Source organism: Palaemon carinicauda, chromosome 35, assembly GCF_036898095.1.
Source record: "Palaemon carinicauda isolate YSFRI2023 chromosome 35, ASM3689809v2, whole genome shotgun sequence".
Classification (NCBI taxonomy): domain Eukaryota; kingdom Metazoa; phylum Arthropoda; class Malacostraca; order Decapoda; family Palaemonidae; genus Palaemon; species Palaemon carinicauda.
In genome coordinates this window covers 28,877,265-28,894,734 of record NC_090759.1, presented here as the reverse complement: position 1 = coordinate 28,894,734, position 17,470 = coordinate 28,877,265, and the positions used below count along the sequence as shown (strand labels likewise).

The following is a 17,470-nucleotide window of genomic DNA, read 5'->3' as shown; positions in this document are numbered from 1 at the left end:
ATTTGACATGTTCTATTCTGTTCTGTACAGACTGCCTTGACTTATGCAAGACACGGGCTCTTGCGTTGTAATTTGATGCATGTTCAACCTCTAGTTCCCGCAACGGCTCTGCACGCAATCGTAAGAAATTGCGGCGCTCAAACGTTCCCAGTTTTAATCCCCCAATTAGCAAATATTTAATGCGCCCCTCGGTCTACTTTCCAAAAGATTGATGTTGGTATCCTGCAACTGTGGCTCTCCCTTGTTGTCGACATTATGGCTCTGATCAGTATTATCCATACCATGAGCTTGCACACGAGGAAGCAGTGGATCGGCTGAAGTATTGGCAGCTCTGAATGTTTTAAAACCATCTCTAAAAATCACATTACTAATAAGTTTCGTCTTCTTGATTAAACGATTTATCATCATCAAACGTGTCCACAGCATGAACCAAGGCTCCTTCAAATACCCTCCTACGACCAATTTCTAAGTCTTTATATAGACCGCAAGGAGAAGATGATATCCTACCACTACTTCAAGTGCGGCTAGGGAGGCTAGCCTCCAATGTCGGCAGCCTAGCCGGCAGGGGAATGATGGTATCCCACAATCTATTCACCCTGCCGGCAGGTCACTGACACTAGACTAAATACTCTGAGATTCTGACTGAATCCCAAAACCTGCTGGTATACCACAACCTGCGGTTAAGGGAAGAGACAGAAAAACCCTAGGCTAGTCATGTCTGAATAAAATTCAGGGCATGACCAGGTTGTAGCCTGAAGCTACACGAAGAGGAAAAGAGAGATTACACTTAAATCTCCAAGGAGACGTGTAATGTTTCATATAATTCTAGGAGGTATCAGTCTCCAATTCAATTGAAAAACAATACACAAGGATAACCGGGGAAATGTCTGTACGCATAATAAAACGCCCAGGTTAGGTTACCCAGGCAAGTCGAGATCTCGGTTAACTAACTCACCGAGACTCTAACTATACGATCGACATGGAAAAGGAAATTATGCACATTATCAATATCTTTACAAGTATAATTTGCCTAAATAGCTATATAATTAAATAATTAATTAATGCTATTAAAAACCGGAAAGTCGTTCTGCTAACTAAATAACACATGCCTAACGAACGACAGCGCTCATGGCGCTACCAGTAACAGGCCTAGCTCCTAGGCACAATAAATTACTCTAATTTCACTGTGAAACAGGAGCTAAACTATACTCATTGTAAAGTCTCGATACTCAACTTTCCAGAGGCGGAAGAAGATGGAGAAAGCATAATTATAATCCTTGCAAAACGATCGAAAAAGTTAGATCAACAGGGAATACCACAGAGCGAAATCGCTACAAAATAAGGGAATGTTTCGCCATCTTGGAAATGGCGGTATTGTCATACTCAATAGTAGTACGAGAACGGGGGTAACCTTGATACGGCTCCCCTTCTATTCTGCCACACCCCCCTCGAAGCGTAAACGCCTATTAGGGGTGCAGATTGCTATGTGGTGTGTCAAGAATACGTCCTCTAATAACATGCGATATCCTTGAGAGAAAATTTAAGGATATTCGCGCTAGGAGTTACAATTCTGGATACCTAAAGGTAAAATTCCCTGGGAATATCACTGTAGTACATATATCCCTTAGGAAGCTACTTTAAGGAACTTCCATCCAGGACGACATGGCCATCTCATCCAAAAATAGATTTTTCGCTTCGCTTCAAAATCCGTTATATATTATTTTGGTATTATCAAAATCTATTCTATGGTAAAGAGCTAGAGAATGACTTAGCTACAGCAAACATATCTGCAGTGGTCAGCCTGTTTCCCTAAAATAACTTTTGTTGCAATCCTTCCATGGAATACAGTAAAGTAGAGACCCATTTCTCCTATGTTCCTGTCCCCTTTATTATTGGTTACTTTACGCTTAATGGTATTGTTATACGTCAAAGTGATATCTATGTTCTTGTTTACTTTCATCATTTCTTCTACAAAGGCCAGGAGAGGAGAACGAATGAACTAACATTTTTTCTTTTCTTTTCTCTCCCTCTCCTCTCTTTGTCACTACAAGATTTGACCAACAGCAACTGACTTAACAACTAAGCAACTAATTCACTTCTTGCGTCAACGGAGACGTTACTGATTTTTTTTAGTAATGTACCAGTACGGTTCTTTTCCTCTTCTGGTTTAAAGTTTTAAAGGCCGCTCATTCATAAATGGCAGAGGCAAGGGACAGTGACACTGCCCTATCAAGCAGGACAATGCCCTAGAGATTGACCATGTATATGATCAGCGCAAATGCCCCCTCTCCATCCAAGCTAGGACCAAGGAGGGCCAGGCAATGGCTGCTGTTGACTTGGCAGATAGACATATAGGTTCCCCCAAAACCCCCCATCCTTAGCTCACAAGGATGGTGAGGTTGCAGCGACCAAAGAAACTAACTAGCTCGAGCGGGACTCAGCGTTCACCAGTCAGGGACGTCACCACAGGTTTAAGGATCGAACCAATAGCATGAGAGAGAGAGAGAGAGAGAGAGAGAGAGAGAGAGAGAGAGAGAGAGAGAGGAGAGAGAGAGAGAGAGAGTCAAAGTCAATTCTTTGATAATGAATTTGTAAAAGGACGCATCCAATTCCTTTTCCAATGCTGACGAAGATGAAAAATTCCACGAGAGGCGGGATGAGGGAGGGGGGGGGGGGAGAAGGAGGGGGGGGGGTCAGATAGCTAAAAGCATTACGCTGATTGTTTGTGCTGACGAAGGATGAGTTTGTTTGAGAAATGTGTCTTTTCTTTGCGGCTTTCTTGCGGATTGGCCTCAAGATGCCGCACGAACACCGGTTATACAAAGATGAATAAAAGCTTTTCCTCTCTCCTTCTGTCTCTTCTCACTGTGTGTTCAAGTGTAAAGAGAATTTGAAGGATCGAATACCAGAGGAGAAGTAAGAGAGACTTCCCACGTAGCGGCTTTGTTGATAGTTCTCATGAGGCTCTTCCACTAGTATCTCTGCCGGACGACATTGTTAACATAATTTGAGCAAGAAGTAAATCAGTCCTATATGCACGCCAACTCCTATCCATACCAAAATACGTTGCTTACACCTTCCTATATGCTGCCCAAGCCACGAGTGAGTCACCATATATTTATAATTATTACCTAATCTTATTTTGATGCAGTTTTTTATATAATTTAGTTAAGGTCTACTTTTTTACACTAAAATATCCATCATCATTATAGTTTCTACTTTGATTGATTCTGCAACTATGACGTCATCCAGATTGACGTCAACAAGTGAAAACTAAAGTGAAACAACATCAAGTTTTTATATATTATTATGGTCATAATAGAAGAGAACATAATTCTCTAGCATTGCGTAGTTCCATCCTAAATATGCACAAGGCCAACATACCGAAAACAAATATAGAGCGACGATTAAACATACACAAAACCAGAATATATCGATAGATAAATAGGGAAGCTGAATTGGGAACTGTGAACCGAACTCAGGGCCAAGGTAGACCGAAACTCACTACCCAGGGAGAAGACATCCGTGAACTAACACCACAGTTATTAAAGGGGAACAAGATTTTCATGTTTCGACAGATACTTTCCGACGATGATTACATAGAGCTGCCACGAAACCATTTTTGACAGATAAGACACCGTCAAGAAAGGCTCTCTTATGCCCCCAAGGGCAGACACCACCAGGATAGGCTCTCGTTTGTTCCCAAGGCCAGACACCACCAGGATAGGCTCTCTTTTGCCTCCAAGGAGAGACAACGTCAAGAAAGGCTCTATTTTGCCCCCCCCCCCCCCCCCCCCCCCCCCAGGGCAGACACCACCAGAAAAGGCTCTCTTTTGCCCCCAAGGGCAGACACCGTCAGGAAAGCCTTGCTTTTGTCCCCAAGGGCAGACACCGTCAAAAAAGGCTCTATTTTGCCCCCAACAACCCCCCCCCCCCAGGGCAGACACCACCAGGAAAGACTCTCTTTTGCCCCCAAGGGCAGACACCGTCAGGAAAGGCTCTCTTTTGCCCCCAAGGGCAGACACCGTCAGGAAAGCATTTCTTTTGTCCTCAAGGGCACACACCACCAGGAAAGGCTCTCTTTTGCCCCCAAGGGCAGACACCGCCAGGAAAGCCTTTCTTTTGTCCCCAAGGGCAGACACCGTCAAAAAAGGCTCTATTTTGCCCCCAACAACACCCCCCCCCCCAGGGCAGACACCACCAGGAAAGGCTCTCTTTTGCCCCCAAGGGCAGACACCGTCAGGAAAGGCTCTCTTTTGCCCCCAAGGGCAGACACCGTCAGGAAAGGCTCTCTTTTGCCCCCAAGGGCAGACACCGTCAGGAAAGGCTCTCTTTTGCCCCCAAGGGCAGACACCGTCAGGAAAGCTTTTCTTTTGCCCCCAAGGGCAGACACCACCAGGAAAGGCTCTCTTTTGCCCCCAAGGACAGACACCGTCAAGAAATTCTCTCTTTTGCCTCCGGGGCCATGAATTCTGGATAAAAAATGATCTTCTGGGACGAAAAGAAAAATTTTCCTCGGATGAACAAAGCAGTCTTCGCTATCGTCGCAAATGGAATATATACTACGTAAGATTCAAATAATGTTAGGGAGATATTATCACAAATGATTTACAAATGCTACTATACTGCATCATGAAATTAGGCCTAACATCTGAAAGATTCTCTGCCTTAATCTTTATATTAACCCTAGGCCTAATAGTATGAGTAATGCACACACACATATATAGACGTAAAGCCTAATGCTAAAAGCCATGCTCACATACACAATATAATTATTATATATATATATATATATATATATATATATATATATATATATATATATATATATATAGTAAACCACTGGAATGCTATTACCGTCAAGAAAAATAAATTCTTCAATTAAGTATACAAAATAAGTGTAGGAATTATGTAGGCCTACACGTCCTGAAAACTATTGTGAGAATCTCGTTGGATCTATGTAGAGGCGACTTGCTTGATTAATAGATAAAATAGGTCATGTGTAATACTGAGAGAGAGAGAGAGAGAGAGAGAGAGAGAGAGAGAGACTGACTTTGAGTAGACCTAGCACATGGAATGTGTACACAACGCAGATTCGTCTTGCACTGATTGAATTTGAACTCGATTTATTGATATAGTCTAAGCAGTGTTGCCATATGGCTGATGATATTTTTGTGGCAAACCAAGGGAACAAAATCTGGATATCTGGTTTCAAATTCTGGATATATACAAATTTAATATATATATATATATATATATATATATATATATATATATACATATATAATATATATATATACATATATAATATATATATACATATATAATATATATACATATATAATATATATACATATATATTTAATATATATATATATATATATATATATATATATATATATATATATATATATATATATATACAGTAGGTGTGCTTGTCGGAGAGAGAGAGAGAGAGAGAGAGAGAGAGAGAGAGAGAGAGAGAGAGAGAGAGAGAGAGAGAGAGAGAGAGGAGAGAGAGAGAGAGAGAGAGGACTTGGGAAGGGAGACTTAAATAATGAGTAGATTATGATATAGTATGTTAAATCATAATTTTTCTTACCTTGTATATCGTCACGTGTTTTAGAATGATATACAATATTTATTGCCATATCCAAGATCGTTTTCTTGATAATTTTAGGTGTATCAGAGTAGTCAAGACATATATTAGAGTTCTTTTTATTGGTTATCATCAAGTAGTATCAGACAGATATTAAGAGGCGATTTTGTTCATGTTCGTGTGCACCAAACTTATATTGGAAATAATTTTATTGTTCATCTGCATATGCATCAAACTTATATAAAAATAATAATATTGTTCATCTTCAGGTGCATTAAACTTAAATCTGAAATAATATTTTTGTTCATCTTCAGGTGCATTAAACTTAAATCTGAAATAATATTTTTGTTCATCTTCAGGTGCATCAAACTTAAATCTGAAATAATAATATTGTTCATATTCAGGTGCATCAAACTTAAATCTGAAATAATAATATTGTTCATCTTCAGGTGCATCAAACTTAAATCTGAAATAATAATATTGTTCATCTTCAGGTGCATCAAACTTAAATCTGAAATAATAATATTGTTCATCTTCAGGTGCATCAAACTTAAATCGGAAATAATATTTTTGTTCATCTTCAGGTGCATCAAACTTAAATCTGAAATAATATTTTTGTTCATCTTCAGGTGCATCAAACTTAAATCTGAAATAATAATATTGTTCATATTCAGGTGCATCAAACTTAAATCTGAAATAATAATATTGTTCATCTTCAGGTGCATCAAACTTAAATCTGAAATAATAATATTGTTCATCTTCAGGTGCATCAAACTTAAATCTGAAATAATAATATTGTTCATCTTCAGGTGCATTAAACTTAAATCGGAAATAATATTTTTGTTCATCTTCAGGTGCATCAAACTTAAATCTGAAATAATATTTTTGTTCATCTTCAGGTGCATCAAACTTAAATCAGAAATAATAATATTGTTCACCTTCATGTGTAACATACTAATATTAGAAATAGTTTTATGATTTATCTTCATGTGCAACAGTTAAATTTTATTGTTCATCTTCATTTACATCAAACTTATATAAGAAATAATGATATTGTTCATCTTCATGTGCATCAGATTTATATCATTAGAGATAATTTTATTGGTCATCTTCATGTGTACCAGAGTTCATGTTGTTTATCATAGAATGGGTCACTTCCATATCGTAGCAGTGCTTGTCTGTCATCAAACGTCTGGTGTGAAGTAGTCCTGATATTGTATCAGTAGATAGGCGATTCCTGGTCTCTCTTTTCATTCTGTTGATAGACGAAAAAACTCTCTCTGCTGCAGCACTAGAATGGGGCAAACACAGCAGTGAAAGCATGAATTCAGCTAGATCAGGGAAGAGAGGGGTTCCATCCCCCACCTTAAATGTCTTCAGCTTCACCTAAAATTGGTTAGGGGTCATATTTTGAACATCAGTTAAGAGCGTAGCATGGTCATTTCACAGGATCCTCCATTGTGTGTATATTTTTTGCCTGCTTTCAATTTTCACAAGAGTTGGAAAGTGTACCATAAGTGGGGCAAGTGTTTTGACACTTTTCTTTCACAACAGCTGGATCCAATGCTTCTAAATGTTTAAATACTTGGTTTTTCATGGGGAATCGCTTACTTATTTGATCTGGAGACTCAATAAAAAAAGGTCCAGACATCGTAACTTGAAGTGGTGTAGAGCTTGTGCGGAATATGAATGAGGTTCAGATAGTGACATCCCAACTGCCACACCTAGGTACATAGAATGAAGCTCTTTTAGTGGAGGTACATAGAATGAAGCTCTTTCAAGTTGTGTGGATCACGGGGGTTAATGTCTTCCACTGGTGTCTTTTTAAGGTAATCATCTTCTAGGTAGCACTCCAGTATTGTTGCGTATGACTTCATTACAGACTTACGAAGAGTAGGGATCTGAGATGACTCAGACTGCATTTGTTTGTTTAACAAGTCGAAGACAGGCAATATAAACTCCAGAAACTCAAGATACAGTTTTTTTGTTGGCTCATTTATTTTTTTGTAAAATGTTTTCCCATGCGACAAGTCGCTCACTTGCTACTGCATCAGTGAAATAAAGTCTTAGAGCATTATATTGTTCTAGGAGTTGAAAAACAACAGACTCAAGGGATAACCAACGAGTCTGGCAAGGGTGCAAGAGCCTGTGAGGCTTAACGTGAACAAACTTGAAATTCTTGAAGAGCTCTTTTTGGACTGCAACTAAAGTAGGAATACACATCACGTGCTAAATCCTCAATAAAGCGAGGTAACTTCAAACATCCGCATGACGCACAAAGGGAAAAGGAGTGACAGATGCACTTCATGATAAATAGCTCAGGAATGTCATCTTCCAGTATAGATGATAGCGAGTGATGAGGCCCAAGCATTGTATTAGCCCCGTCTGCTGCAAAACCAATCATATTGGCTTTTTAAGGGAAGTTGTTCTTTGTAAGGGAAGTTGTTCTCTTAAATTTTTTTTTTACAATATTAGCATGAAGAACATTTGAAGACAGGGATAAGACCCAGAAAACAATCTTGAACGCTGCCATTTATCATAAGCCTGGCAATTAAACTTAGGTGCTTCACACATCCTTTGACAGTCGACTCATCTACGATGAGGGAAAATTTGGACCCCTGTAGACATTTAATTAGCGTGGAAATGCTCTCTTTACCACAAACATATTTTACAATTGCAGTTGTTTTGGTCCGCCACATTCAAGTTGCTTTGCAATGTCGGAATCAAGACAAATGGCCTCAATTAATTTAGGGAGATGTTCACACACTGTGAACGGAAAGTCATGTTCGGAAACAAATGATGCAATTCAAATCTCACCAGCTTTCACTGCATCACTCTCTTTCCGCTTCCTACTGGTCATTTCCAATACAGATGGTTGCATCGAAACAGCAGTACGCTTTTCCTTGTGCTTCTTAGTGTTGGCATGTTTTCGCAAATCAGCCTTTCCAGCTTTAAGCGTCAGGTCAAAATGCTAATTCTCCACTTTTTTTGCTACACTTCAACCACTTTTTAAATTCTTCATCCTTTTCCCAGAACTGTGAATATTTCTGACTGTATTTACGTTGGAGTTTTTTTGTTTGGGGGCGTTTCATAACCACTACCACTAGAATCAGAATCCATGATTATTATTGAATGTAATTGTTTTAGAAACCTGAAATGAATAGTGAAAACGCGAATGTTACGCATATAATTAATGTCAAAATATTAGCCTAAACGCCTCCAAACTCCAAAACACAAACCACACCAAAAAAACGAGTTAAAATCAAAAACTAACTTGGACCGTCTAATTAAGTTTTCTGCCTAGAAAAAAAGTTGCCACATACTTCTTTTTCAGTATTATTATTACGAGATACCAAAACATTTTGAAACAGGTAGCGATAATTTTGCAGGCGAGTGTAGGTCCCAATCATGATAAGTTCAACTATGAATTTAAAAAATTATATAAACTTTAAAATAAGAAAAGAAAGTGCGTCCCAAACTTGGTTACTTTAATGATACAAAATTAGAAATAATCATTTAAACTTTCAAATAAGAATAAAGATGACAGTCCGTAAAAGTGCGTCCCAAACTCGGTTAATTTAATTATAAAAATACAAAATTATATAAACTTTTATATAAGAATAAAGACGACAGTCAGTAGAAGTGCGTCCCAAACTTGGTTAGTTTAATTATTAAAAAAAAAAAATTAAACTTATAAATAAGAATAAAGATAAGTCGGTAAAAGTGCGTCCCAAATTTGGTTAGTTTAATGATAAAATTACAAAATTATAAAAACATTTCAATAAGATAAAGATGACAGTTCGTAAAAGTGCGCCCAAAACTTGGCTACTTTAATTATAAAAATAACAAAAAAATTATCTAAACTTTTAAATAGGAAAAAGATTAGTCGGTAAAAGTGTGCCCCAAACTTGTTTAGTTTAATTATAAAAATAATTTAAAATTCATCTAAACTTTTAAATAAGAATAAAGATGACATTGCTTATGACAATCTTCTAGTTGATTCTATAATTTACCGATAGGAAATAAGAATAGGAATGACAATAATTGAATATATTATTGTGATGAGGAAATCCATCGGAAAAAAAAAACCACACACACAATGATACAAAATCGTACAACAGTGGCATGTGAAAATGGAAGTAATGAATAAATATGAAAATAAACTAATAACAATGCAAGAAGAACATAACTACATATATAGCTCCCTGTAAACAAATAATGAAGAACAAACATAACTGTAATGCATCGAAAATAAGTCATTAAGGAATAAAATGACATATATGTAAGTATTTTATTAACTATTCTGTTTCTATTAATCCGGAGCCATAACAATGATTACTAATAATGATTAAAACAACAAAAATATAATAACAACAACAACAATGATCTTGTTAGAGACCATCCTTCAATTAGATATGCTTCATTTGATATAACTGCTGCCACGATGGAGATAATTTCGTATTTTTCTTTCATAATATATCAAAACTCTCTCTCTCTCTCTCTCTCTCTCTCTCTCTCTCTCTCTCTCTCTCTCTCTCTCTCTCTCTCTCTCTCTCTCTCACAAAAAAGAAAAAAAAAATTCCTATATTCCTAATAACTTGTCATGAATGTGGACAAATTTTCAGCTTCATTACTTACTTATGCAGTTACAAAATGCGTACTCGCCTCAAAGTAACAAGGAGGAAAAACTGTCCTTCTGCACACGTACTAAGATCATCACAGAAAACATTGACACAAACAACCCAACTTCAGTCATGCCGATTTCACACCAGGAAGTTTGTAGGCATCTCTTGACATTCCACCGCCAACTTCTAAAGCAAATTTTAAAATATTGGTCGTAAATTTAAAGCTGTCGTGGTTCGCGGGACATCAACTTCGCCCCAATATTGGAAAATATTGGACAAAGTTTGGTGCCAGTGTAAAAGCCTTTGGAGAACTAGTTCCCGTGACACCTCTTAACAGTTACCATGGAGCCTCTAGTCTAGATAATAATTTCAAAATGATAATTTAAGATTCGATATAGATAAGCTTTCATTAGCGGTTAAGTATTTACATTTTCATACCAAAAATGATTTAAACTAATCATTGTGTGAAATTGAAAATAATTTTAAAAAACAGATCATTACAGATTAAAAAACTCCACTTTTCGTACTGGCGGAACCAAACTATTTTCTTAATAGCTACAGGATGTAAAAAAAAATTCAGCTATAGAGTACAATTTCTCCCATATCAGGGACTGGCAAAAGAGGGTTGGTCAACATTCCGGCTTTCAGGAAGCCGCATGGGAGAAGACTGACTCTTACGCCATTCCCCCATGCTATGGGTAGGTGCAAGCACAAAGGCCTGTTTCGTGAAATAATCCTAAATCGTCACACAAAGGCAAATAGAAAAAACGTCGTTCCCTCTTTTTCTTTAAAATCGCTCCTTTATTCATAAACGCTTTGCCTGGTGCTATATCCTCTAGGCTACTGTCCTACATATGGGCGTTTACTCATTAACACTCCAAAGCTTTTTATCCTGACCCTAGCATCTTGAACTTTTGTTTTTCGCTATTGGGATGAAGTCTTATTCCCCTACCGTTGGACAAGTCCATGTGACCTGTGAGTTTTGCAACATCATGGAAATTACTTCTGATAACAATACAGGAAATCTAAGTTTTGCTAGGTTTTAATTATAGTGCGCCCGAGTGTACCCTCAGGTAAGAGAACTCTAATCCAAGACAACGAAGACCATGGTATAGAGGCTATGGCAATATCCAAGACTAGAGAACAATGGCTTGATTTTGAAGTGTTGTTCTCCTAGAAGAGCTGCTTATATAAGTCAATTAATCATACTAAAACTTCGCAGAGCTGCATCCAACTAATTTTGTGTTCTTGTTCTCTGTAAGTAGGTTAATAAAGGAAATTACTTCATATCAAGAGGAAAAATACAAAACAAAAACTCGTATAAAATTACAATCCCACACAAAGATTTATGTTACTATATGAGCTCTCAATGTCGCATCATTCACCCATCCATACAGATACCCAACGTTACTGATTGGTTGAAAATATTCTCTTTCATACTGATAAACAACAGATCCGATAAACAACAGATCCAAATGTGAAACTGCAGCCCTTTAACTTATGGCATCTTGCTTTTCCAACTAGGGTTAGAGCTTAGCTAATAATAATAATAATAATAATAATAATAATACGAAGCAAAGATGCACTGCAAGTCTATATTCATCCCTGCCTGGCGATCTGCTGGACTGAGGTTCGAGTCCTGCTAAAACTTGATAGTTTCTTGTAGTGTCAGCAACCTAAGGACGGGAGGTGGGGTTGGGGGAGCGTATAGGACTATCTGTTTGGGTGCTAATATAAATGGTAAGTCTATTGAGCATATTTGTGGTGGCCGATATGGTAACATCCCTGACTGGTGAACGCCAGACTACGGTTCCGCTCAAACTCGTTAGTTTCTTTAGTCGCTAAGGAAGGAGGGTTTGGGGGAGCATATAGGTCTATCTACTGAGTTATCAGCAGCCATTGCCTGGCCTTCCTTGGTCCTAGCTTGGGTGGAGAGGGGGCTTGAACGCTAATCATATGTATATATGGTAAGTCTCTAGGTCTAAGGCATTGTCATGCTCGATAGGGCCATGTCACTGTCCTTTGCCTCTGCCATTCATGAGTGGCCTTTTTAAACCTTTAAACCTAGGGCATCGTCATTGTCCCTTGCTTCTGCCATTCATGAGCGGTCTTTAAACTGCTTCTCAAAGAGTCCAAGCAAATGTTTTTATGTTGAACACGCTGATATGTTTTTTTATAGTTTATATATGAAATATATGTTATGAAATATATTTTCCTATATTGTTACTATTTTTAAAGTATTCTATTTCAATTTCTCATATCGTTTATTTATTTCCTTATTACCTTTCCTCATTGGGGTATTTTTTCCTGTTGGAGCCCTTGGGCTTATAGTATCCTACTTTTCCAACTAGGGTTGTAGCTTAGCTAATAATAATATTAATAACAATAATAATAACAATAATAATAATAATAATAATATGAAGAATAAATATATAGAGTTTTCTTACTAATATGTCTTAAGTTCAAAGAAAATATGAAAACGTTAAATGTCTATACATGATGAGAAGTTAAAGAAAATGTAATATTATGCAGTAAAGCTACGTGAAGTGAAAGAACATTGAACGCCAAATGTCATTTTGTTAAGAGCAGTGGAAAACCGAGGATAAAAGTTACCGCAAGACAGTGGCGAGCTGGTTGCCTGATTTATAGATTTAATTATCTGGAAGCTTTGTATATAAAAGAAATCAGTGTAAGTGCCAAACACGGAACTAGAAAAGTAGAAAAATTTCAAGACTTGTGTATAAAATGAAAAAAACTGTTGGAATAAGTAAAATGAAAGGTATAAAGAGAATTAACAACAACAACAACAACAATAATAATAATAATAATAAAAATAATAACAACAACAACAACAAAATAAAAATTATAATAATAACATATCCAATAAAATATGCATGACATTCAAAGGACATAGTATAGACTATCAATACCAGTAAAGCATCTTAAAACAGGATAAAAAAGCCTTGAGAGTTTTAATATTCATAAGCCTGTTGGAAATAATAATAATAATATATCCAATACAATATGGATGACATTGAAAGTACATACTATAGATTATCAAACTAAAAAGGCATCTTAAAAGAGTATCAAGAAAAAGCCTTGAGTTTTAATATTCATAAGCCTGTTGGAAAAAAAAATGTTAAAGATCATGAATTCCTGTAAGAACTAAGTATTTGGAAGTGCAAGTTGATGGAAGATATGGTGAGCGAAGATGCCAAGCTGGGAAACATATCTTAAGACATTGTGTCTAAATGTTTAAAGGTCGCTCATGAATGGCAGAGGCAAAGGACAGTGACATTGCCCTGCCAATCAGGACAATGCCCTAGAGACAGACCACATATTATATGATCAGCGACCAAGCCTCCTCTCCACCCAAGCTAGGACCAGGGAGGGCCAGGCAGTGGCTGCTGATGACTCAGCAGATGGACCTATAGGCTCTCCAAAACCCCTCAACCTTAGCTCACAAGGATGGTAAGATTGCAGACACTAAACCACTAACGAATGTGAGAGGGACTCGAACCCCCGTCTGGAAAACACCAGACAGAGACGTTACCAATCAGGCCACAATAACCCTAAATATATAAAAAGAGATGGGGGCAAAGCGAGCTTTGGATTAGGCATGAAAAAATATAAACGTCACTCACACACACAATCGAAAGAGTTCAAGATGTATTAACGATATGTGGGACAGAAGAGAACTGAGCTGACATACAATATATAAAATACGAATGCGGAAGCAGATTCAAATAAGGATGAAAATACGGCAAAGGTCGTAATAACGGATTTCATTGCAGGGATATTATGGATGGGAAGATACTTCAGATTTTCAAGTACTGACTTGCAGTTACTTAAACATATTAAAACCAGAATGATAAATACGTTTAATGTAAATAAAATAGGATTTAAAACCTAAAAAAAAAAGTATACACGAGTCGATATATCTTTATTTAAAAACATATTTAAATAAATAGTAAAAATTGCAATTGTATATACAGTATATGTAAAACAAATATTCATTTAAAATACTATGATTTATATTTGTTATAAATTGTAAGATTGTAAATGTGTATTTCCTAATAAAAGATAAAAAAAAATACCGAGTCAAGTAAAATGTAGAGAAAAAAGTTCAAGGTTTGTTCTAAACCTATCTAAAATTTATCGATACATTTTACAAATAAATTGAGGCAGGCCAGACAGACAGCCAGGTAACACACACACATTGATAAAACCAGAATTCATCTTTGCTGACGCAGTGAATTTAGTTAATCAATAAAATCGAAAAAAAGGGTACATTCGGGTCCACTATTCTATATATTTTTCTTTCCCTTCTTATTTTAAAGGTTTCATAGTTTATATACGAAAGATTTATTTGGATGTTATTGTTCTTAAAATGTTTTATTTTATTTAATTGTTCATTGCGTTTCTCGTAGCTTATTTATTTCCTTTCCTCACTGGGCTAGTTTTCATTTTGGAGAGCTAGGGCTAATAGCATCTATCTTTTCCAAATAGTGATGTAGCTTAGCAATAATAATAATAATAATAATAATAATAATAATAATAATAATAATAATAGAGAGTAACCTATTTATAAGTATTTGATCACATCTAGACAAGGGAATCCCTGGTAACTATAGCAACGAGTCTAAACAATACAATAAAAATACAATGCTGGAGTATTATTATTATTACTTGCTAAGCTACACCCCGGCTGGAAAAGCTGGATGCTATAAGACCAGGGGCTCTAACAGGGAAAATAGCCCAGTGAGGAAAGGAAACAAGGAAAAACAAAACTAGAAGAGTAACAACATTGAAATAAATATCTCCTATATAAACTATAAAAAACTTTAACAAAACAAGAGGAAAAGAAACAAGAAAGAACAGCGATCCCGAGTGTACCCTCAAGCTAGAGAACTCTAACCCAAGACAGTGGAAGACCATGGTACAGAGGTTATGGCACTACCCAAGACTAGAGAACATTGGTTTGATTTTGGAGTGCCCTTCTCCTAGAAGAGCTGCTGACCATAGCTAAAGTCTCTCTTCTACCCCAAGAAGAAAGTGGCCACTGAGGTTTTTTTCTCGATTTACGAATATTTATGATATAGTTTGATATTGCTTTCAGGATCCCCCGTCACCTGTTCTTTACATCTTTCACGGGGCGATCCATACTGCTATTATCATCTCTGATATGCTATTAAATTTCGTTAAATCTCTTGATTAGTTTCAGTATTTTTTTCAGGGAGGAGACACGCTACACCATGGCAATTCTGAACTGTGAAAATATAGGCCTTTCTTTTTTCTATAGCACCGAGATAAAGGATACGTCATCTTTTGTCATTACCTTATTTCAATTTGACGGTTTGATATTTTTGTGAATAATAAGAATACATTCAATTAAATATATCATAGCTACAAAAAAAAATCTGGTTCTGGTAAGAATAAGGTCAAATCCGAGAATGTTCCAATATTTTTTATACTGCACCACCACCACAACAACAACATTATTATTATTATTATTATTACTAGCCAAGCTACATCCCTAGTTGGAAAAGCAAGATGCTATAAGCCCAAGGGCTCCAACAGGGAAAAATAGCCCCGTGAGGAAAGGAAATAAGGAAATAAATAAAAGATGAGAATAAATTAACAATATATCATTCTAAAAACAGTACCAGCGTCAAAACAGATATGTCCAATATAAACTATTAACAACGTCAAAAACAGATATGTCATATATAAACGATAAAAAGACTCACACAGCGATTTCTAGTTCACTGCATGACAAAAGCCTCAGACAAGTCTTTAGTCTTGTCCAGGGTTTACCCATTTTCATCACCAGGCTGGCCACTGATGGTGGGAGACTCTTAGTCTGATTGCTCACAGAAAACCAACCTAGTATGGATAGCCCTAGCTGGTACAGCTTTGCTGATCATAGCGATGAGCTAACCCTTTCACTACGTTAAGGTATCCTCACTCAGAAAGTTGATAAAAATTCCAAGCACCGATAAGAAACATTCTTTGTTCTAATACTTTAAACTTGTGTACCAACCGTGTGTCACACGACCGTACATAGTTCATTTTGTGTATATATTATGCTAGTACCTTCGCTCTTCCCTCGCACTAAAATTAACCACATTAAACATGTCTGCTTTTTCCTCTGTAACATTGTTTGTTTTTCAAACATGAAATTTCTTGTTGCTTTGAGCTTTTGTATATAAAGGAGAGTGTTCTATGATAAATTTACTCAGTTGCTTGCATCCTGCCTTTGAGTCACAACCTTCTCTCGGCCCGTCACACTTATATCAATCTAAGTCTGTAACTTTAGCCAAAATGTAACCTGAAAAGTAGGTGTGACTGGGATGTCATAACCAGTCATATATGTTTGTAACATCACTATAACACAATAAGCCCACAATGCATATGCAGTCGCACTTCTTCCGTGGGGCCTACAGGTGAGCAAATAGATCGTGTGTACCATCGCTTCACAGGGATGTGTACGCATATATTCTATAAATAATGGATTAATCATTATATATACATACGTACATACAATCATACATATATGTATATGTATATATATATATATATATATATATTCATACACACACACATATATATACATATATATATACTGTATATATATTTATTTATTCATACACACACACACACACCACACACACATATATATATATATATATATATATATATATATATATATGAAGAGTATATATATTCATACACACACACACACACACACATATATATATATATATATATATATATATATATATATGATGAGTATATATATATATATATATATATATATATATATATATATATATATATGATGAGTATATATATTCATACAAACACACATATATATATATATATTTATATATATGTGTATTATATATATATATATATATATATATATATTTATATATATATATATACACTCGCTCAATTCTCATTTTGTCATTGTGCTCAGTGATCCATTTACTAGTCAACTATATCAACTTATAAATATGAGTTTATAAAGTATTTGCCCTTTACAATATAGCATGGAGAAATCAGAAGACAAATTCAAGACACAGTTCTTCACAGCCGACCTAACATTTTCAATTATGTATATTACAATGAAGAAAATCCATCATTAATATAGTATTGTGAGGACAAAATAATGAAAATTCTACACCAAAATCGCGATAATTCTCTTCTGTAGAATATAAACACTCATAAAGGACTAATGAAT

The 17,470-nt window shown here is 36.1% G+C and overlaps 1 protein-coding gene across 2 annotated transcripts in view; it reads right to left on the bottom strand.

Moving 5' to 3' along the window:
- LOC137627673 (uncharacterized) overlaps positions 1-17,470 on the bottom strand; it is a 559,839-nt gene that overhangs the window by 287,036 nt on the left and 255,333 nt on the right. The window lies entirely within an intron of this gene.